The sequence below is a fragment of the Pelodiscus sinensis genome, chromosome 9, assembly GCF_049634645.1.
Source record: "Pelodiscus sinensis isolate JC-2024 chromosome 9, ASM4963464v1, whole genome shotgun sequence".
NCBI lineage: Eukaryota > Metazoa > Chordata > Testudines > Trionychidae > Pelodiscus > Pelodiscus sinensis.
The window spans coordinates 27,602,395-27,625,688 of NC_134719.1; the positions used below are offsets into that span (position 1 = coordinate 27,602,395).

The window sequence follows — 23,294 nt, forward strand, 5'->3', positions numbered from 1 at the left end:
TCATTACTGCCTAGTTCTCTCCCGTCTTCATCTTGTCCATTGCCAGTTGGGACAGCTCCCAGCACTGTTAGCTATTCCCCTTGAGGTTTATGTAGAATGCTGAGAGACCTCTTTCCCAGAACTCCTGCCATGGCCACACTGTTACTTTAAAGCACATTTTAGAAGTAGAGACAAAATCTTAAAGGCGGATTTTGTTGTTCCAACGTTTTTTGCCTGTTGTTGCATTAGGTTGCAATGCTAAGCACCAAAGGTAGTACCTTTGCAATTACAGTGTTTAAATCCCACTCAGCAATTCACCACAGTGAAAAGAGCACATGAAGTAAAGGACATTCTCATGATGCAGAATAAGGTTCAGCATCACATTCAGTTAATCAGATGTGTATTTTTCATATAAGTCATTAAAAAAAGCAATCTCCACAATGTTTGACTGTTGTAAGTTATACATACAACCAGGACTCCAACTGGGCGGGCTTCCAGCAGCGTAACAAGCCATTATTATTTCCTGATGGGTCCCACCCTGTGCTCAAAAATGTAAACTTTGGTTTCAAAATGAAAAAAAAAACAACCTTTAGTCCAGTCAGTCAGCTAAGTGTAAACACTGTACTGTCTGCCTGAGTCTGGAGACAGCCTGAACCAATAGGTCTGAAAATTGGGGAAAATCCCATTCGCTTCAATGGTGTATTGGCTTTGAAACCTTGAAGTGATGATTTAAACTACAACATTGCTAACTCAAAAGCATATGAAAGGAGATGGATAATAGTATGAAGATCTGTGAAGTCTGTTGTCCTACCTTGGCATCAGAAGAAGGTGGAATTTGGACAATGGAAAGAGTGTACCACTGCTTTCCCAGCCTCCTGCCCCTGTTTAATTTCTGCATATAACCAACAAAATTTTACACCTACATTTTGATATCTTGGACCAACTCACTGAATCACAGAGTCTGAGAAGAGAAGGGAAGGGTACTATGTAAATTATAAAACCAGCAAGTCATAATTGAAGATCAATTTAAAAAAATTATATGCATGCCAGAAATCTTAGAATAAGGAATTAAAAATGCAGTAGATATGGGCTATGTCTAGACTGCAGGCTTCTTTCGAAAGAGCCTCTTTCAAAAGATCGCGTCTAGACTGCAGGCGGATCTTTCGAAAGAGAAATCCGCTTTTTCGAAAGAGAGCACCCAGCGAGTCTGGATGCTCTCTTTCGAAGACGGCCTCTTTACATTGAAGAACGCCTTCCTTCGAAAGAGGAACTTTCGAAGGAAGGCGTTCTTCCTCGTGAAACGAGGTTTACCGCCATCGAAAGAAAAGCCGCGTTCTTTCGAAATAATTTCGAAAGAACGCGGCTTGAGTCTGGACGCAGGGGAAGTTTTTTCGGGAAAAGGCTACTTTTCCCGAAAAAAACCCTGAGTCTGGACACGGCCACAGTGTTTAGTATAAGCTCAGTTTCACACATTTCATTTAATGCTTTAAAATATAGTCTCGTGCACATGGTTATTTATTCCTGTGTTTCACATAACTTGTAAGCTGGTAGCATTTTTGTACAGATTCAGATTTATAGACAAGGCCACTATGATCATCTAGACTGATTTCCTATAAAACAAAATAAAACCTCGAGGATATCCTTTAGAACAGCATACCGCCTTGATTTGAAAATTATCAGTGATGGAGAATCCATCACAACCCTTGCTACATTATTCCAATGATTAGTTACTTACACTGTTAACATTTTTTAAAAGTTCAGTTTCATTCATTTGGATATGTTCTCTCCACGCTCTTGAAGGGAACAAGATCATGGAACCAAATTCCAGTTCCACAAGGTGCTAAAATCAATGGGATTACTCATGTAGTTATAGTTAGACAGGTGCTTAAGATAGTGTAATTGTGGAACAACATCACCAGAGTCCTAGATGCTACTCTGATTTTGCATGGGTATTACTAGGAATAAAGTATGCCCCACTCTGTGAAGTTTCTCATGCTGTGAATGCTTTAATTCCTGAACCGCAGATTCTGCATTAGGTATTTCACTGTAACAGTTCTAGTACCATTTTCTAATCACAGAATAATATTTACCATCCCCCCATGAGACTTTCAGAACAGAGGGAGCTGCTGCAGTTCTGTAAAGGTCATGAACCTGCCTGATGAATCACAGATGAAAATAAAACATTTTACTCTGCTTAACAGACTTTACTAATGTACAGATCTAATACACACTTTTATTTAAATGTATCAAAAGGTTAAAGGTAACTTTTCAGTTGTTATGTTGCATTTATTTTTGTGAAATTATTTTTGCATGTTTCTAAAAAGAAATTCTGAGTTATTGTTTATAATAGTAGCATCTAATGAGGCTTTTAGAGATATGGGGCTGTGTCTACACTACAGAGTTTTTCTGGAAAAATGGCCATTTTTCTGAAACAAATTCACTTATGTCCACACTGCAATCATATTCTTTTGGAAAAAAATCAAAAGAACAGAGGGGTTTTTGTTCGTCCACTCTCATGCCCTGAATTCTGTGGGGTGGAGTATGGTAGTCCTATGTGGGTTTAAACCATTCTGTGTGTCTCAACTCCTGATTTAACTCTCTCACACAAAAGAAAGCAGGCACGAAACCTATATCCAATTCAAATTTCAACCCTCTATCTCAATTGGCTCTCCCGGGCCTCTGGCTGAGACGTTTGATAGATACCTGAGTTAACCCCTTAATCACTGGTGCTGGTCAGTACTTCCCCTGTTCATGACAACATCTAAATTTTCAAAAGTAAATTGGGGCCATATTTTTAGAAAGGCCAAACATTGATTTGATTGGGACTTAGGCACTTAACTCAAGTAGTGCAGTGAATCACACTGTCTATTTACATCATAAGATGGTGAGAATTCTTTGAAAATCTGGCCCGGAGGAGTTCCTAAATTGCTTTTGAAAATGGGACTCAGGTGCATTTGTGAACATTACTCAAGCCTTTTCTGTGGGTATTTTGCATCTGGCAAGAAGCTGTAGCAAAAATCTAATGAGGTAGCACATTCTAATGAAATCCTCCCCCCATTCTTCACATCCAAATAATTTCAGGTTCAGATAAAATTCACAGGAAATAACCCAGAAAAAATTCTCATTATGTAACTAGGACGGGACAGAAAGCCATAAAAGAATTCATTCCACAACCACAGAGCTTGGGAGATGTGCTGCAGTTCACACTGGTGGAGAAGACTGCTGCTGGCCACAATTGCCTATTTTCTTTCAGAGTTCAGGCTCTGAGGAGATGAAGCATCAATGAACTGCACAACCCTGCCTGCCTCATCTGAACAAGTTGAAATAAGTTGCATTCAGCATTCCAGAGCCCCCTTTCTAGAAGACGAATGAAAAGTGTTGGCATCAGTCAGGGCTAAGCAGTTATTCTAATATTATAAGGGAGCCAGAAAAGGACATCAGGATTTTTCTGCAACACCAGCCAGAATGGTCATGTTGGCTGTCCTCTGTTCATTGACGCTTCACCTATCCCTCAGTGAACGTGTGTGTAACATTCAGGAGTGAGTTATATATCAATCCATTTAGCCCGCTCCGATTGGTCCATTGCTGATACACCTTGATGCAATTGTTTTATTGCAATGGCATTTTATTAGCCAGTACCTAAAAGGGCATATTTGTGAACTGTGGGTCCTAGACTCTGAGGTGTTTCTTGTAAATGCATTAATTAACCTTTGAAGGGGAGAGCTCATCAATGATTACACATCTCGTGTGGAGGGACTATAGCAGGGGTCGGCAACCTATGGGTCTCAAGCCAAATATGGCTCAGTACAGAACCAAACATGGCTCTTTTGTCATTCCCAAAATACACAAAACTTTTGAAATTTAAAATGAAAAAAGTAATTCAAAAATTTTAAAAAAGCATAATTACTTATATCAAGATGGTCTTTTTTTGTCGATTTCACTATGCTTCAACAAGAGCCAGCTGGGGCATCCTGCTCATTTAAAGGGCTGAGGGAATGCTGTAGCGGGCTGTGGCAGCCAAGCTCAGCCACCATCAGACTGCCACGGTCTGTCCCAAGCCGCTGTGCTCCTTGGGCAGACTCCATGGCAGCCTGGCCGACAAGGCCCCTATCAGGGCCCAGCTCCTATCTGACCACAGGAAGGGCTGGCGGCGGCAGCCCTCCTCCTGCTGCAACACAGGCAGGAGGGGAAGTCACAATCCAGCTGCGGCGATCCTGGCCTGGCCCCTCATCCAGCCACTGCTGCCTGGGTGCAGTATCCCAGCCCCAGCCAGGTAAAGTAGCCACCAGGGCCCCTCCACATACTCTACTTTCTACCCCCAGTACTCTGCCCTGCCTTCCGCACATCCCAGCCCCCTGCTCTGAGCCCCTCATACACTTCAACCCTGGACTCCTACATCCATAAACTGCACTCCTAGAAGCAACAGAAGTCCCATTAAAGTTGGTGAGTGCAATGTTTCACTTGTCATGTTCATCATCATGTCAGTTATCAATAATGAGTTGTATATTTTTAGTCATGCAAATGGGCATTCTTATCCTGGCTCTTTGTTGATCACTTGTTCTGAATTTAGATGTAGTTTGGCTCTTTGGTTTGAAAAGGTTGCCAAGCCCTGGATTATGCCCATGTAGATCTGGGGGGGCCGGAAAAGTTACATGGAAGATGAAAGGCACTATTGGTATCTGATATCCTTTATTTCTTCATAACACACTCTCATCCCAAAATACTAACAAGTTTTTCCCAGACACACATTGACCCAGATCTTCCACATCCTCACCTACAGCTGAGAAACACTTGACTCAAGTTGGGGATGCAAGACTGAAGGGGGTTTTAAATTCAAAGGGGTCCAATCCCCTGAATTATGTTGGAATATTCCTCAGGAACTCCTAACTTGTGCTGACTGCATATGATGCCAAAGAGCCATTACAGCAACCAAGGATTGCTATAGTACGGACCAGGCTGCGTGCTTTGGGGGCCCCATACTTCAGGGGAATGTGATGCAAGCTAATGGGAGGAGCCTGGCATGGGCAGCTGGGGTTGGACCTCAGACTGGGCATTTATTTCTTTTTCTTGCCTACAGCCCTTCCACATTCAGGCTGCTCAGTCTCTGCTCTGCCAGCTCCTGGAATCAGTCACTTGCTGGTCACCACAGGAGCCTAGTGCTCCCCATTATCCCAGCAGTCTGGGCAGAACTAAATGTCAGGAAGAGACAGACCTCATTGTCTTCAATGAGATAGGTGGTGTGATAGATAGGGTGAACTCACTTTGCCATCAGTTAACATAACTAAGGAGAAATCAATCACATCACCACCCCATTAGATAAAAGGAGTTTTGGAATAGATGCCTACTGGAGGGTGCTACAATTTGTGAGTCATGAGTGGTGGCAGTTTGACTTTGGTGAGAATGTAATCACTCTTTGTGGGGGAAGGGGTGAATTAGGTATGTGAATGCTTCCTGGGCAGGGAGTAATGTTTTTCTTATTTTTTTGGGGGGGGGGGTAAGAACATGAGATAATGTACTGTGTATTGTGGCCTGCAAGTACTGCTAAGACGTGAAGGACAGGAGGATTTTCTTCTGTTGGGGGGAGGGGAGGGGCAGGAATTAATTGCACTGGAAAGAGGAACACTGCTGGTTTCTGATTATGGGGAATGGGAAAGTCAGCAGGTTGATGGAGGTGAATCAGGGCCCACTTGCCTGACTATAAAATATTAAGGGAGGCCCAATATAGGTAATTTGCCCTCATCGCTCCCCCTTCCTCCCCAGGGACAGCCCTGATTGCCAGGGTGTAGTCATGCTTTCCTCTGACCTTGCCAGCTACTGAGAGTGGTGTAGACTTGCTATGGATCTGTATCCCATCCAAGGAACCCACTAGTGGTATCCAACCAGTTCTGAAGCAGTAACCACTATAGTGAACTAGCCACATGTGGCTAATGGCAAGTGTGGTGGACACCATAAAACTATACAGAGATCTTGTAGGTAGGGTAAAGTGGCATTAGAACAGTTTTTCCCTGGTTTAGGGAAGGACTCTTCTAAAAAATCAGAGTATCCAAGTGCCCTGGAAGGCAGACATAGGCTAATGGTTATTTCATTATCTTTGTTGTTATTACTAACTTATGCTTAAAAATCCATCCTGTTTCAGCAAGCAAAATTAATATGTAGGCATATGTGCATTTTTCAGTATTTGGGCCTGCAAGTTGACATTAACCAACCCTGCAATACCAATATGGGGATCCTCTCCAATTGACTTTAATGGCACAGCCCATGTGAATAAAGTTTGCAGTATCTGGTCCGTAAAGTTGTGGGCTTAAAAGAAATATATCGAGCAAAGAGTTAAACAAGATAACACTCGGGGCAGGTTAATGATGAACTGCTTTTGTATTTCTTCACATGGATTTGACCTAATGCCTGCTTTATCCTGTAGTCCCTATGTGCAACTATTAGATCTCTCCATCTCAGATAAGAAATGATATAATTTGTTAACTACTGAGACACTGAAAATTCCCAGCAGCTCAGTAAAAAGAAGCTATTCAGCAAGGGTGATTCTGTAATTGTGATGTATTGAGAAAATTCAGTGTTAAATGATCCTCCAACTTGCACTTCATATACATGAGATAGTGTGGTGTGGAGGACTGGTGCAAGTACATTAGCCTGTGATATTAATTATGTAAGAATACTGGCTGGCTCAGGTGCCAGATGGGTCAGATAGATTACACTTGATTAGCCAGCTGGGTCAGGTGTCTTGCTACTGATCATGCTTAACGGCAGTACTTAAGTACTAGTATAGGAAGGTGAATTCACAGTGGAGCAGCAGTCTTTTAGCTCCCAATGTCCTTGTTGCTGTCAGTGTAATTTAGATCTGTAGCAGTATATAACTGTGTGGCTAGTTATATTTATGGCACAAAAATACAGACAACTGATTGATTTATTGTTCACTAAATTAGACTATGCTGCTAGGGCCAAATCCTAGCCCTTCCCCATTCAGCATTATAATGCTGCTTACTCCTTTATGGCTGCATAGCCCATGTACTGAGACTGCTGATCCTGGAGGCAGTTGTGGGGAGAGCTTTCTCCACTGCTTGCTGCGAAGGATTGGTCATTTGAATTCCACTTCTCGATTGACATCATTTTGGAGTTATCAGCCACGAGCCTGTCTTGGGCAGCCCAGGCCAGTCGCCCTCACAGATAGACAGCTGAGGAGGAGCCCTCCATTGGAAGGTTGAGAAGGTACACCCTCTGCTGATATCATTCCCTCCCCCCCCCCCCCAGCTCTAACTGCAATGTAGCTCGAGTGGACAACATCATGGCTCAGAGGCTGGTGAAAGGGACCTGTTGACTAGCTGCATGGTGCTGGGAAAACATGGCTGCCCGAGATTATTTCACTCATGAATTACTTAGACATAGGTGGTGCTGCTCCCTAGGGCTCAGGAGAGCTTACGATGCAGTGGAACAGATGCAGATTCAGGCTTCGGGCAGAAGGAGCAGGACTGGTGCTCGGCAGCCCTTAGCACTGCTTAGGGCCACTAGGAGAGCACTCCACCACTTTCTTCCTTCCCCACTCCAGCCTTGGAGCTAATCAGAGCTCCAGTACTGATTTAGGGTGGCCAAGAGCTTTGAGCCCTTTTGTATCACTGGGCCCCAGGGCAGTTGCCCACTCTTTCCCCCGCTGACTGGCCTGGTTTCTATTTTCAAGGCAGTCTTTTAGTCCTGCGCCATAACTCCTATTTATGTTATTGGGACTTATGTACAAAGATCAAGGAAGATTAAGGCAGTTCACCCTACGTGCAGTCTTTGCACATCCTCAAACCCAACTGCCACTGAAGTCAATGCACACAGCAGGGCATTATGCACTCCCAAGGCCTTAGGGTCTTACTAGAATAGTCTCTGTTATTGCAGACTTAGTTTTAGTATATCATCCAGTAACTGCAGTGGAATCTTAGACAACTGTAGAAAATGTCTGCCCACACCTACCATATCAACTGCATCCATTAAACAAAAATGAAAACACACTGTATAATAATGAAGCGATTTCTATTTTTAAAAAGAAATCAAAACCAGTCCCAATTAAATTGCAAACAAAGGAAGAACTGGAATCCACAAAATAGGGTAATGTTTAAAGTAATCAAAGTAAAATCAGTTCAATATTTTTCTGCTGTATTTTAATTCATGTACCCATATTTTTAAAGTCCCTGATACTTAATTTTGTTTTCAGTTGTATGTTTTTATTTGAATTACATATGGTGCTGTGATAGGATGTTTCAGAAAATCATAAAGTGTTCCTGCCTGTAAAAGCAATGTCCTTTCTTCTTAATGCCAAGAATGCTTTCCCCAAAGCACTCGTTCCCTGATCAAGACACTGTAGCCGCTAATGAGGAAAACACTGCAAGTACCTCATTCAAATGTTTTCTTTTGTTCATCTACAGGGAGTTTACTCTGTAATAGTGAAGAATCCCTGAGTATCAATGAGTCTGAAAGTGCTCATATTCTGCCAAGAATAAAGTTGTAAAGCTTTGTGTGCCAACACTTTAAATTAATCTAAAATAATGCAAAGGGGACTTTGTCATCTTGGATCGTTTTTACAACCTCATTGTTATTGTCTCAATTAATAAGAGTGTTCCATATCATTGACATGGACTCCTTGTTCTGTTGCCAGTTACAGCATCAGTGGTTGACATCCCTCTGAAGACATATGTATAAGCTGATTGGGGGTACGGGGATATTAGCATGGGGCAAAACATATTTTTGCATGTGAAGCTTTATGACATATCACTGGTTTCGAAAGCAGCTTTGCTTACTGGCATGTTATTCCTTGAATGCCATTTCATGTTCAATGCTAATCAGTTCCATTCGATGGCTCTTATGAAGCGGATAGCACATTAATTCGGCATACAGATTGAGAGAGAACCTTTGATGGTAAAAAAGATTAAAATACCCATGCTTACATTTCAGTTTCATACATAAAACATAAATAGTGCAGTAACCCTCCCCCATGCCTTTATATGCTTTTAAAAATCTTCAGATTTTCCCTATTGAATGGTGTTTAGCATCTACATCTATCATGAACTTAAACAAACAAACAAAAAAAGCCCATAATCAAAATATGCCTTCCAAAATATTTGATTCTTTTATTTTCCTATCCACAGGGCCCTTACTCATAATTCTGGTCTTGGATTTTCTCCTGAGATGCACTATACAAGTTAAAAAACAAAACAAAACAATGCCATTCCCATGAAATAAGCAGTTTAAAATTTACGTTTCTGTATGGCCAAACTGCTGTTGGTTATAAACATGTGAAATCCCCAGATTGTCCAGGATTCCATTTTTACAGGGGATACTGCATCATTAAATACTGAAGAAATATAATATAACTATCCAAACTGCTTAAAATATTTCGTAACCATAAATTATTATCCAAAAATATTTTTGAGTAGATATAAAGAGTTGTCAATTCTGCATAGTGAATGCCTCATAAGGGGCTCATTTATGGTTGAAAACTGAATAAAAGCAGTAAATTAAGAACAGACGTAACCATAGAGAAACTATAATCCACTGCAGATTTCCTTGGTGAATGAAGTATTGTTGTGTGGATTTATCCTCCTTGCTTGTACAGTTAACCAGTCACATCTGTGGCCAAAGTGCTGTCTGTGCACCCAGACAAGTTGGGTTCAATAACCCCATGGAGGAAAGCAAATGCTAGTTTACACTGTATTGATAAAGTGCAAAATGAACTATGCCAACTGTTTCATTGGGGCATGCCAGGTTCAAGGACAGATATAATATTGAATCTGTACTTCTGTGAATTGGGGACATAAAATAATGGGATATTTGGAGGAAAAAGCAGGTTTTGCCTAGGGTTTTATATTTAGTATATTAGGCCTTATATAGCGGCAGGTTTTAATAGACTATCACTGACTCCGAGTAAGTGTTTGTATGTTCTAGATATAATAATGAATGAGAGCTGCTTGAGTAATGTTTGTGAAGGGAAAGCCACTTGTTTATAAATATTCATTTGCTGAAATGTAAACAGTTTTATAGGAGTATAAATTGTTGCAAGTTATTTGATTCAATACTATTGTCTCTTCTATATTATTTGCCACCAATATACATAATGAACTGGCAAGGATAGCTGGTAGACTTGACAGTGAATCGGTTTACCCTTATTACTGTTTATTTAACTTCGTGATTACACACCAATCAGATAACTGATCTCCTTTATCTTGAACAAACCAGAAAAAGGTCAATATTCCTTTCATCTTTCTGTTCCTTCTTTTCTTATTCTAGGACTCCATCTTATCACAGGACACTCATTTTGATTTTGCATCTGGAGAATTGCATCTGTTGCAAAATTTCAGCACTATCTTATTAATGCAACATAACCCTGCTCACCTCAAACTTGTAAGTTTCTTTTCATTACCAAATTCTTTTTAATTATAAGGCATGTTTCCCACACAAATAAATAAGCCTCCTTCCAATTCTCTCTGTAATATACATGTTTAAAACAGTATTATTACTCAAGCCAGGAGGAAAAAAGCTTTAATATTTAAATGATCATGATGTTGTCTAAGTCATTTAGAATCCAATTTTCCTTACCTAGATATTAACAAGCATTGCCTAGACATTAATAATTACATCTCTTCTTAACTTAATATTATAGAAAAATATAATACCTGATGATCATTTTAGTATTAGAAGTATTCTGAAGTGCCTGAATATTTCAGAGGAAGAAGTCAAAGTTGAGTAATGCTGATGGATTTAGCATGCATGTGAATTGTAACAAGCCTGTATATAACATCTATCCTGTGCTTCTTTTGTGTGTGTGTTGTAAGTTATACCAGCTCAAGATCAGAGAAATAGTATTGACAAAAACTTGGGTCCCTTTAATGTAATAAAGAACTCTAAGGAAAGAATGCAAATGTTAAGTTTGACTTGCTTTGTAATATAAATTATCAAGTTTAAAATCACCATTGCCACTTAATGGGAAATGAGAGCGCAGGTCTATTGGCTTTGGTGGACAGGGAGTTGCATCCATTTATTCTTCAATGGTATTTTGATCTGTTGTTCCTTGATATTCGTTGTATTTCATTCTTTTCTGAGGTGACTTCCTTTTTTAAAAAAAAACATTCACTTGTGTGAACATTATCTTGCAGAACAATGGGGTTTTTTCCCCTATGGTATAGAGAATAGGGTAATTTCACTGTAATTTTGTGTTTTCTTCCAATGTTTTTCAAACAGCTCACAATTTAGAACAGTGGCTCTCAACTAGAGGTCCAGAGTTCCTCTAGGAGGTACATGAACTAATCTAGATAATTGGCTAGTTTTACAGCAGGTTACATAAAAAGCGCTAGTGAAGTCAGTACAAACTAAAATGTGTATAGCGGGGTGGACAAATACTGGCCTGTCGGCCACATTCAGTTCCCACAGGATTAACCCTTAGCAGGCCACCGTCACTATATTTACTTGCACCTCCACATCCCCACACTGCTTCCCACAGCTCCCATTGGCTGGGAATAGCGATTCATGGTCAAGGGGAGTTGCAATCACCCAAACCTGCTTAGATGTAGGTAAATATAGCAGTGGCGGCTCACAAGGGGATAATCCGGGCAAATTGCCATTGATTTATTGCTCACCCGTGTTGTACAGTCTATCAAGCAGTATAAACACTAAAATGAAATACAGTATTTATATTCCACTTGATTTATTTTACGTTGTTATGTAAAAATAAAAAAATAAGAATTTTTTTCAATAATGTGCTTGTGATACTTTTTTGTATTTTTATGTCTGATTTTGTAAGCAAGTAGTTTTTAACTGAGGTAAAATTTGGGGGCAAGACAAATCAGACTCCTGAAAGGAGTATAGTAGTCTGGAAAGTTTGAGAACAACTAACTTGGAATACTCTCTGTAACTGCCGTTTTAAAGCAGGTTCCAAAGAGTCCAGTTGAGTTAAATGGGTTTTAAATTAGGCGCTTTCTGAGTGCTGTAAAAAAGGGATTTAAAATATTTGATTTTTTTTCTTGGAATTTACTGAGAAGTAGCAATGTTAGCAGTTATCTGCTGCTTTCAAATATAATGTTATGAAACAGTTGCAGATTGATTTACAGCTATCAAATACAGATATGGGATATGGTGTTTTTGAGGTGAGAAAGATTCTCTCCATTTTTAACATTTTTTTGTCCCCCAAGGAAGTCAGCAAGACTTTTCTGAAGGGATTTAATTAAAGTGAACATGTAATTTTGTGTTCTTCAGCATGTTACATGTTGTGAAAAGGTTAGGGATTCACTTACTACAGAGCATCAAAAACATAAAGGTGATAGGTGAAATTCTCTTTGTTGCAAGTGCTGAGAAATAATCATTTAAAAGGTCACTTGCACTCAAAAAAGAACATTTATTTAATAAGTATCTTGTTTTGGGAAATGCTGCATTTTTAAAGGTTAAAACAGAGTCTAACTGGCCAACAGTGTCAGTGAGAAGTAAATCATTGGTGATTTAAAAAAAACAAAACGAAACAAAATAGCTTCTGCATATTTCTTACAAAATTCAAAAAATCTATTACTATATACAGGATTTCAACAGACTGAAAGCTCAAGCTATTAACATCAGCTTTTCAATAACTTATTAAAGCACATAAGTTTTTTCGTACAATGACATTTAATGTCTATTGTTTTGGTTTGATGTTGCAGTTTTAGCATATTTTAAAAGCAGGCAGGTTTCCCTGATTTTTTTGTTTTAGCTGTGTGTGGGTATTGTTTTGTAGATAAAAATTTGTCCAGATAAAAAAATTCTAATCTATATAAACGAAAAAAATATTTTAAGTGGATTATTGGTGAAGTGGGTTACAGATCTGCTATATATTCAGAAGAGGTGATAAACTTAAAATCCACCAGTTCACAAAAAAAGGTCCAAAAAAGTAATAGTTAATCTCATAAAATACCTGGATTATTAAAATATTCTTGCCCAGTGGGGTCAATGTGTAACAAATAACATGTTGTGAAGTTTATTTTTTTACACCCTCCTTTGAGTTCGATTTCAAATGGGCATTAATGTTCTTTAAAACCAAGCTTTCTTTTTATTTATGTATTTAAAATCTTTCGACAACACGGAGAAAATAAATCTTTCTAAATTATCCCTCATTTAATAAGATGTTACAGTTACTCATTTCTCTGCTCTAATAGATGACAAGGCTACACAACATTTTTTTTAGTATTATTGGAAATTAATACTATTTGTGTTTAATTTATTAATTTTATAGAACTGTTTAAAATGTAATTTAACTGAAAAATTAAGTTATCAATCATTTACATAAACTGAACATTATGCTTTTTCAGTGTAAGATATACAGGTGGAAAAAAAGCTCTGGTGTATACAAGTAATTAATAGTTAGAAACTTATATATATGCTTGATTCAAGAGAATTTTGTCTCAGATAAAGTCATCCTCCTTAATTTGTCATGCTTTCCATTTGAAAGAGGGCAAAATCTATTTCCTGGGCAATTTTGCACAGCAAAGATATTAATACTTTTGGGTTTAATTGTATCCTGTGTTTAAATACACTGTGGGTGAAATCCTAGACCTCTGCTTAATTGCTGTGAGAAAATAGCCTGATTTCTCTGAGATTAGGCACACGCTTATGTATACTTTGACCCAAGAGTGCCTCCTTCAGAATTAATCTTCTAAGGTAGTGGGATTTGCTTTTGTACGTGTGGTAGACCCATTCATGACAAACGGTGCCTAATAAAACAACTTCACCCTCCAGACCTCTCTTTTGCTGTCAGTTTTTCTTCAACTATTCATTTCACACATCCCTTGTCCAATTGCTTATTAGCAAATAAACCTTAAAGGAGGCAATAGAAATAAATTTAATGATTCCTTTTAATTAGAGGGCTTAAGGTTTAAATAATGTGCTGTGGAAGTGGAAATGTAAAGAATTTCCATTTGTACTGTTAAAAGCAGAGAATATCTACAATTGATCCAAACATGCTGCATGGTTATAAGACAAACTTTCTCATGTTTATTTAAAATTTATTCTCTTCTGCTGTATTTCATTTGATGCATCTATTCCATAAAAGCACTTCTTCCCATCAGCTATATCAGAATTGTTTCTATAATGCGTAACAAAAAGTTCTGGTTTTCAAATATTTATATTAGTCAAAGTTAGTCTTGTTTATAGTTTTTGGCAATAGGACTTCTTCTTTAAAAATGAAGTACTTCAGTTTAACTAAACAAAATGTGTTGAAATGGACTGTCTTATAAACTTCAGCCAAGTACAGTCGGTGATAGAAAGAATGAAGGCCCCAACCTGCAAACCTTTATTCAAGCAAGTAGTTCCTACTCATACCAAATACTGTAGTCCCTTAACTCCAAAGAAACAGTATTTGCGAGAGAATTTGCAGAAACTGACTGTAAAGCACCAATTCTGCAAAAACTTTCACACCTATAACTTTAGTCGTGTGAGTGAGCCCATTAGATTAATGACTATGAATAAAGTTGTGCATATGTGTAAATATTTGCTGGAAACTGAAGTAACAAAAGTTAGATTCAGTTGAGGATGGACTGGTGAATGCACAGCATTACTTGTTTCCAGAGTATTTAATACTCTCTCTGTATCTGTGTGATAAATATAAAAGCTATCATAAATCTATTTGATTTACAGCTGACCTGCAAAGGGTTTGATTTTGCTGCTTGCTATTTCTGCTCTTGAAGCATTCCTGGATTTGGTGTAACACTAGAAAAAATCCCAGATGAAGTAATTATTTTACTTAAAACTGTAGATTAAAACATCATATAAATCAAATCAAAAATAGTATTTGACTTCATTTAATTTATATTCTTGCCAACAGACTTTTCTTCACACTGATTGTCACTTATTTTATTTGATTTCATTCAAGTTATTTGGCTGTCATTTTCCAAATATGTGATCAGAAACAGACTCAAATGAAAGCATATTTTTGTGGTAAACCCTCTAGCTATTGTTATGGCAATAAGCCTTGGTTGGCTGATATTGAACTACGTAGTCTAGACTCTCATAAGGGAAAAACAGCCTTCATTAAACAAGCCTTTTAACAGCAAGCCAAGCTTGATTAAAATCATATACAGATGAAATCATTTCTTTACAATTCCTTTGTAGTTTGGTGCATCCCCAATAATTCTTGAGACTTAATAAAACTTAGGAGACAGCTGGGGTACTACTTAAAATTCTGTTGTTATTTCCAATTATTTCTCAGGAGTCAAAATACATAGTATATTGCTGTTCAAATAATTTCAAATGTTAGAAAGGTTGGGCAGAAGTAAACATTACAGAATACAGGAATTATGGCTTGCTGCTTGATGTGGCATTCCACGGATAAAACCTTAAGGGGAAAAAACTTTAAAAATAAACAAGAAGCATCCTGTGTGTTTTTGCTCCTTGTTATCCTATTTGGGCTGTCACAACTCAAGTGTCTGGCTAAGCTCCTGCACATTTTTAGTTTTTCTTTATGTAACACTTGACTACTACCTGAACATTGTTAGGTTAATTTATAATTTTATGGTTGGTCACTGTGACTTTTCCATTTGCTGCATTCACAGGTGTATTTGAAGAAAAAACCTTTGCACTAAAAGCCTAGGAGACTAGGAAATCCTGTTTATGGTACCAATCCTGTAAGAAAGGGGAAAGGATCTTGGTGCAATAAATATATTAAGAGCCCATATAAATAAATATAATCCTACTATAGCATTGATGAGAATCATCTGTATCCCCAAGGTAATCTCAGTGTCAGACAAAGCTCAGGACTACATGGATGGAAGGACTGAGGCATTATAAATGACAGTTCACTTTACAAAGTAGGAAAAGGGCATGCAATGGCAATGGTGAAGACCAGGACTATAATAGAGTTTAAAGAGAAGCTAGATAATTTCATGGAGGTTAGGTCCATAAAAGGCTATTAGCCAGGGGATAAAATGGTATCCTTGGCCTCTGTTTGTCAGAGGCTGGAGAGGGATGGCAGGAGACAAATCGCTTGATCATTGTCTTCGGTCCACCCTCTCTGGGGCACCTGGTGCTGGCCGCTGTCGGTAGACAGGCTACTGGGCTAGATGGACCTTTGGTCTGACCCAGTACGGCCGTTCTTATGTTCTTTCTATGGGGGCAGGGAGAAAAGATAGCAAAAGAGGAGGCCTTTTACATCCTCCCCTTCAAGGGTACCATGACACAGCAAGGTAGACTACGCAAAAGGATCCCAAGAGCACTCTCCCATTTGGTTTCCTAGTTAGGGAGCAAGGTCAGGACCCCAGCCCTGCATATGTGGTGGTACCTCACTGGGAGAGTGAGGTGTACGTTGCTGTTTTTCAGGTTACCTATTTGTAACTGTTGACATTTCCTGACTGTAGAACTGTGCTCTGAGCTTTTTGTTGAAAGAGTTTTTGGTACAGTTAAAACAGCTAATCCTTCACTGTGTAGAAAAAAATTGAAGAATTCAGATTTAGAAGTTTCTCTCCATTCTTCCCTGGGATCAGAAGCTAATGTGCTAATGTACAAACTCCTGTGACTCCCAAGGTAATATGCTGAAGTTATGACCAACCATTGAGAGGTCATGGCAGTACAGAGAGCAGGTTACGAATCAATGTAGTACCATTCAGTAGATAACATTTCATGCAATACTTCCTTTGGCACAAAATATAGAGACATGGGTTTGCATCTACTAAATCTATCTAATCTATAGATTTCCTTCTGCTTTTGTTACAGTGTATGAGTGCCTTTTCTCAGGTATTGCTGGGCATGTTTACAGCCAACGCAGCTTTTTTCTGTCATATTCAATTTAAAAAAAAGAAACAGAAATAAAATATCAAGAAGCAAGAATAAATAATGGTCTAGACTCTTAGTGCATGTAAATATTCTATCCTGATTTCACCAGCTGAAGATCTGGATCCTATTGTTAAAAAGATTGTTTTTGCTGATAATTGGAGTATAATTAATGTATGTTAATTCCATGTCTCCCATATATTATACACATGACAAATTGTCTTAATCTGAAAGGCTACGTCTAAACTACACTCCTCTGTTGGCAGAGGGATGTAAATTAGACACATCGAAAGTGCAAATGAATCCGGGATTTAAATATCCCACACTTCATTACTTGTATACACCAGAACTTTTTTTCGAAATGGGGCTTTTCAAAAAAACAGGCAGTTTAGATGGGGCATTTTCGACAGAAATGCCCTGTTTTGAAAGATCTTTCAAAAGATCATTTTTTGAGGAGTACAGGGTCTTTCGAAACGGGGCATTTCTGTTTAAAATGCCCCATCTAAACTGCCGGGGGGGGGGGGTCAGAAAAGCCGCCATTATGCAAATGAAGTGCAGGATATTTAAATCCTGGCTTCATTTGAACTTTCAATGTTTCTAATTTACATCCCTCTGCCGACAGAGGGGTATAGTTTAGATATACCCAAAGATTTCTGGAAGATAGAGACTGAACATACTGAAAAAAGGAAGACAAACTCTCCAAAGTAGTTAAGTGCCTTCTGCAGTTCCACAAGTGGACAGTTAGGGCTCGTCTAGGCTACGCTGAAGTGCCGAAAGAGGATATGCAAATTATGCAGGAATTTGCATATCTTCTTCCAATCTCACTTTCGAAACGGAGCTTTTGAAAGTGAAAGTAGTCGAGATGCATTTTTTTCGGCAATCTCCCCCTTTTTTGGAAAAACAATGTAAACCTCATTTTTTGAGGAATTTGCCACGGAATTTGCATATCCTCTTTCAGCACTTTGGTGTAGTCTAGACCTTCCAGAGGACTTACACCCATTTTCATATCAGAATGAGTAGAATGATCAGCCAACCAGCGGGGCTGACAGCCTCTCTGGGCCCGTGGAAAAGGTGAAGGAGGTCTGCTCTGTGACCCCAGGAAGGGGCAGAGCTTCAAGTGGAAGCAGAGGCATAGCGAAGGGAGGGCAGGGGGGGGCAATTGCCCCCGGGCGCCACACTATGGGGGTGCCAGGACGGGGTGAGAGCGAGCACATGCTGTGCAGGCTCAACTGGCATGGACGGCGAGTTATATGGGCGTCCCCCCGGACCACCCTACTTGCTGGCTGCTGCCGCCATGCACAGCATTTCCAGGTGACTGGGGAGATGCCAGGGTGTGATGTGACGTCACAGCCCGGGACTTTAAAACTGCTCGGCGCAGCGTTGCGCTGTGTGGCCTAGCTCCGGGTTTGGAGTCCGGGGACTGTTGGGGCCCTAGCGCAGACTCCAGCCCCACAAAGTGAAAGGTAGAAGGTAAGGGAGGGGGAAAACTAGGGGAAAGGGGTGGGAGAGGAAGAGGCTTGTGCGGAGGGGAAGGGGAAAGAAAGGGGAAGGCACCAAGGGGCAGCCTGGAGAGGAGACAAATGCCAGGGGGCCAAGTGCAGACAATGAGGAAAAGGTCAGGAGGGGAGGTGGTAGTGGGAGGGGAGACAGAGTGATGCTGGGAGTGGAAAAGTAAGGGCATTGGGGTCTAGAGGGCAGAGGGGGAGGTGCTGGGAGAAGGCTTAAAAGAAGGGGTGGCCATGAGAAAGGTGGAGATAGAGCAATTCATGTGTGAGAGCACAGAGGGGCATCAGAGGAATGGGGGCAGAGAGTGGTGAGGGGGTGGGCATCAGGGAAAAAGAGGGAAAAGAGAGAGGGGCAGTGAGGGAAGGGGGAGGCACCAGAAGGGTGCAGGGCTAAGGGAAGGTGCAGGTGCCAGGGGATTCTTGGGGTGAAGCAGAAGGGCAGACACCTTCAGGGGAGGGACCAGCACCAGAGGAGAGAGGCAGGGCAGGTGTGTAGAGGGAGGTGTTAGAAGAGGGGATGAGGCAGGGTAGCTCACATGATCAGAGTGGGGCTACTGGAGGAGTAGGCACAGTGGGGAGAGAAGGGCTGGTGGAGGGGAGCAGGTCGTAGGAGGGCTGAGGGCAGTGAGAAGGAAAGAAGTCAGGACAGCAGAGGAGGGTGAGAAGTTAGGGGGCAGCAGGTATCAGAGGAGATAATGGAGCAAGGGGAGGAGACATGGCAGCAGAGAGAAAAGGTAAAGGTTTATAAAATATTTATTAATAACTTGGTATAATGCTCACAGCCAGTTTGTTTGCGCCCCGCGGTGCACTTTGGGTTTATGAGGGGATCAACACGTGGCCAGTGAGTGGGAGCCAAAACAAAGAAGTAGTCAGTGTAATGATCTTCTGTTGATATGCGTTTTAGTAGTTAAATTCTTGGACTGTCATTGCTCATGAAAAGTGCTGTCACATGGGTAGAAATTGGGTAAATATTGCATTTTATTAGTATCAGCAGAACTGACTTAAATGGGGCCTATGTGTTGTGTAGTCTTGCCTTAATCTTTGTATTCATACCTGTCAGTGTGAGAGAAGCTATTTTTATATATTTGCTTGCATATGCAACTATACTTAAGTTGAGGCCCTCAGTATGTTCTGTAAGTATTAGTATGGCCCCTGGGGCTTCCAAAGTTGAGTTGCCCTAGCTCATCCCTGACAGGTGTCTGTCCTACCTGGTCTTAAATATCTCCAGTGATGGAGATTCCACAATCTCCCTAGGCAATTTATTCTGGTGTTTAACCACCCTGACAGGCAGGGAGTTTTTCCTAATGTCCAACCTAAACCTCCCTTGCTGCAATTTAAGCCCATTGCTTCTCATCCTAACCTCAGAGGCCAAGGAGAACAATTTTTCTTCCTCCTCTTTATGATACTCTTTTAGATACTTGAAAGCTGCTCTCCTCTCCCTTTTCAGTCTTCTCTTTTCCAAGGTAAACAAGGCCAGTTCCTTCAGCCTTGCCTCATACCTCATGTTCTCTAGACCTTTCATCATTTGTGTTGATCTTCTCTGGAATTTCTCAATTATCTCTACGTTTCCTGAAATGTGGCACCTAGAACTGGACATGATACTCCAGCTGGGGCCTAATGTAGATGGCTCATTCCCTGCCTAGGGGACGTGAGACTGGGCGGGTTAATTTCCAATCTTCCTGTTTATTCTTTTCCTAAGCCAGGAGGGCACAGTAGTTCTGATGGGGGCTTTGCAGGAAGGCAGCCCCCACTGTCCCCTGCCTGAAACCTTGTACAGGTGTTAAACAGCTGTCCCGCCTACCCTAGAGGTGACTGCATTTCAACGTGCCTGAAACAACACAGCACCAGCAATGGACAGGAGAATGGCTCCCGGGCATGGCTTGCTTGTGACTGCTTCAGTCCCGTTGATGGGCCTCAGCCTCTTTCTTTCCACTCCCCCGCTTTGCAGTGGGGCTGTAGACTCTGGGGGAGAGGGGTGGAGGCAGGCAGAGGTGTCTCCCTGCAGCAGATATAGACACGTCTCTGTATTAATCATTCTCTCATTGAAGTTTTTAGCTTTGTAGTGAGTCCTTTTACATGGAAACTTTGTATTACATCTTGGTAGAATAGTCCCTAGGAGAAGTGAGGCAGAGACTGTCCCTGTGGGGTGAATGAGGTAGGAATGGATAAGGTGGAAGGTGAGCACCTCTAGGCAGTTGCAAAGGTTGGAGAGGGGATGGAAGCCAGATCCAAGATCAACAAGCCCTGGGAAGTGGGCCCATTGAAAGGAGTCTGGACCTGTGGATGCCTTGGGGGTCAGCAGCAAGGGCCTGCTTTGGGAAACCCCATCTTTGGAGCTGAATGTGGTAGCATTGAGACACCACCCAGAAGATAGCAAACACTAACTGCAGATTCATGGGACAGCTCTAACAGATCTTGCATATGCATAAGATGATAGCTGTGCAGGAGGGGGGGCTGTGGCATAGCGAGGGGGCCAGAGGGGTCAGTAGCCCTAGGCACCATGCTAGGGAGGCGCCAATTTAATCCCATTCTGCTCCCCCGTCATCCCTCAGCTCACGTGCTCCTACTCCGCCTGACACCGGCACCTGGAGCCTCCTCCCTGCCTCTCTGCTCCAAGCCCAACCCTCCTCCATCTCCACTGGCAGGTTAGTGCATGCGGGAGCCCAGCCCCAAACTGTAGGGGGTGGGGGAAGATGCGGTACAAGTTCCCCTCAGCCGTGCACCAGGTTCAGGGCCGTGCCACATGGCGGCGGGGGGGGGAGGGGAGCGCAAATTTTTCCTTTGCTCCCGGGCGCATAACACCCTTGCTACGCCTCTGGATGGAAGGCAAGAGGCTAGGGCTAGAGAGCCCTCCGTGCTGCTTGGAAAGCACTGTGCCTCCCCCAGGCAGCCCTCAGTGCTTGCCGGAGTGTGCCATTCCAGCAGCAATTTAAAGGCCCCAGGATTGCAGCCGCTGCCGCAGTAGTGGCAGCTGGGAGTTCCAGGCTCTTTAGTATCACCCGGCATGGGGTAGTTGCCCTCTTTATTTCCCCCTTCAGTGGGCCTGCAGCCAATCATCTGATTGGTTGTAGAAAGTGGAAGTAAAAATCTCAGAAGAACCCAGAGGTTGCTGAACCTTCCACACCCTGCAGAAGGCAAAGAAGGGTCAGGGATGAATGTCAGGCTGTTTGTGAGAGGTGGACAGAGAAAGACCCTTCCTCCATGATTTACATAGGAGGCCAACTATTAAGTTAGTTCAATGTTCAAATAGTTTATAGCTCCTATTGGGGATAATTCATCCTCTATTTCAACATGAGCTGTCCTGAGGATTTAACCAATAGCTTTGTGTCAGCACTGACTCTTAAGTCTGCTTATTCTACTTTATAGCAAGTTAAATTTTTGAGATGGTTCTTTTGAAATAATGTTCCTTTTTATTTCCTTCCTACTAGATCTAATATCTCTGTTGTTGGTAAACTAATTTGGATTTGGTTTTCCTTGCAGGAAATCCTTTCTAGAAAACCATCCTTCTCTCTAGATATATCTTTATGATGTAATAGATATTTAACTTAAAAATAAAAAACACTTTGTTTTCATTTCTAACATTACCACTTGTTTCTTTATAAGTTCACCAAATATTTCTTTGTATATATGTATAGCAACTGTGTCTTAAGATGTAACAAGCATGCCTATATTCTAACCTAACATGAATCTATTTAGAACATGCTATTTAGAAGCTTATTATTCTATGTTCTTGGTTTCATGTTCAGAAAAATATCGCCATCATCTTTCAGCCCTGCTCGCTCGCTCGCTCGCTCTCTCTCTCTCTCTCTCTCTCTCACACACACACACACACACACACACACACACACACACACACACACACACACACTTCATTATCTTTTTAATATAATTTTTTAAATTCACTATACAATTCTAAATCACTTGATCAGATCTTACCTCAGAAAATTTGTACTGCCAAGATTGCCTTCAATACTTTTCCACACTACAAATTGTCTTCTCGAAAATCCTAAACTTCTCAAATATACAAAAATTCTGCTATATTTTCTGTTAGATATCACCAAATTTTCTGTCATCTGCAATATGGAAATGTTGAATTATCTCATCCTGTATAAAGTGTGCATTTATAGAACTGAGGAAACATATGCCTCTTAAATTTTTTTAAAAAAAGTGGAGACTTCTTTGAGATTTTTTAAAATAATCATACCCTCCATTTTAAATTCTGGGGCTTTGTCATAATGCCATGTAAAATTGTACATATTTACATTATGTAGCTTTGAATAATATTTTTTAAAAAACCTCTACAGATGCTATTTTAATACACATGCTACTAAGTTAATGTTAATGTGTTTTTAATAAAACTAATAAATGAATCTCTCCAACAGGAAGTGTATCTTGAGGATACTCTTTACCCTAGTTTTAATCTTACATTTTTCACAGCTCCTTTTTTATAACTTGGGGGTAGAGGCTAGGCATTCTTCTCTCCCTCCTTTAATTAAATGCACTGAGATTCTGCTCTAGGCCCTTTCTCGTTTTTCATTTGCCATTGGGTGAGTCGGTCGGTTGGTTTTCTGGATGCCTTATTGCTAATTTGAGTCTATACAGGTCTATATCTTCCTCAATTGATTTCCTGATCTATTTCCCATCCATATTTCAGCTCGTGGCTATAGCATAATCTCCTTTTACTATATATTGCCAGCACAAAAGACCAAATGCATCCCTGGTTAATTGAAGTCAACAGCGGGAAGTCAACAGCAGAGATTAATTTAGGCATTAGTGTATACCTTCCTTTTATTATGATTTATGGATTATAGTGATTTATTATTTGTGTCTGATAGGGTTCAGAATAGGCTGTTTTATAAATGCGAAAGGGCCTTATCCCAAAAAGACAAAATAAACAGAGCCAGGTAAAAAGAAACAGGGATCAACAAATGGCATAGGACAGACAATAATTGGCCATATCCTGATCATACTGAGTATTAATGACACAATTATTGTTGTGCCATTATAGGCACATGGAGGTATCACAGCAGAAGTGGCTGTTCA

The 23,294-nt window shown here is 40.7% G+C and overlaps 1 protein-coding gene across 2 annotated transcripts in view; it reads left to right on the top strand.

The window, feature by feature from the left end:
* Window positions 1-23,294, top strand: part of ADGRL2 (adhesion G protein-coupled receptor L2) — a 532,296-nt gene that overhangs the window by 201,107 nt on the left and 307,895 nt on the right. For both annotated transcript variants that reach the window (XM_075936335.1, XM_075936334.1), the window contains one exon: window positions 10,255-10,368. The gene's annotated coding sequence lies outside the window, so the exon portion shown is untranslated. The remainder of the gene's footprint in view (window positions 1-10,254; window positions 10,369-23,294) is intronic.